Below are 957 nucleotides of genomic sequence, written 5' to 3'. Positions count from 1 at the left end.
AGTGACTAGAATTACCTTGTGTGAGTAGGGTTTGACATTGTATGATATTCTTTATTATATGTTGCAATGTCTATGATTGTTGGTGTGCATGGGTGAAAGTGGGTGAGAGAAGAAGAGTTAAGTGTGATGCGGGAAATAAATTATCTTTGGTCGTATGATGCAGGAAGATGATGGTTTGATAGTGATGACTCTTTTGGCCGTGTGATGCAGGAAAGAGATTCTCTTCGGTCGTGTGATGCAGGAAGATAATGGTTTGGTAGTGATGACTCTTTTGGCCGTGTGATGCGAGAAAGAGATTTTCTTCGGCTGTGTGATGCGGGAAGATGATGGTTTGGTAGTGATGACTCTTTTGGCCGTGTGATGCAGGAAAAAGATTTTCTTCGGCCTTGTGATGCGGGAAGAGAATGGTTTGGTAGTGATGACTCTTTGACCATGTGATGCAGGAAGATGATGATTTAGTAGTGGTGAATCTTCGTCCGAGTGATGCAAGAAAGAGGTTGATGGAATCCTGTCTCATGTAGTCCTCTTTTTACATTTTATTGTATTTGTAGTGTAGCTTGTAGGGAGCATGGGTCACTATAAATACCCAACTCCTCATTTGTACTATTCACTTTTGAGATTAATGAGAATTAGATTTCTGAAACCCAGAATTAATTCTCTCTTGAAAGTCATAGGCTAGAGAGTCCAAAGACTCCCTCTAGCCACCTTCCAAGCACACTTCATTATTTCATTTTTCCACTTCACCATTGTGCTTTTCTCTCACCATACTCTGCACCATACGACGTCACTCCTCCACGCTGCACCACTCATCAGAAGCCACACTTCTGCTTCTTGCGTCAACGTCTCGACCACACGTCATCAGCCATATGTGGCTTTCTCTCTCGCGCATCAGAAACACGAATTTCATTCTCGAGTCTTCTTCCTCGAGCCATTAAGAACTCTCTTCACAGGTTCCTC

The sequence above is a fragment of the Vigna radiata genome, chromosome 7, assembly GCF_000741045.1.
Source record: "Vigna radiata var. radiata cultivar VC1973A chromosome 7, Vradiata_ver6, whole genome shotgun sequence".
Taxonomy (NCBI): domain Eukaryota; kingdom Viridiplantae; phylum Streptophyta; class Magnoliopsida; order Fabales; family Fabaceae; genus Vigna; species Vigna radiata.
The sequence above is the reverse complement of the archived record's forward strand: the minus strand, read 5'-3'. Positions refer to the sequence as shown.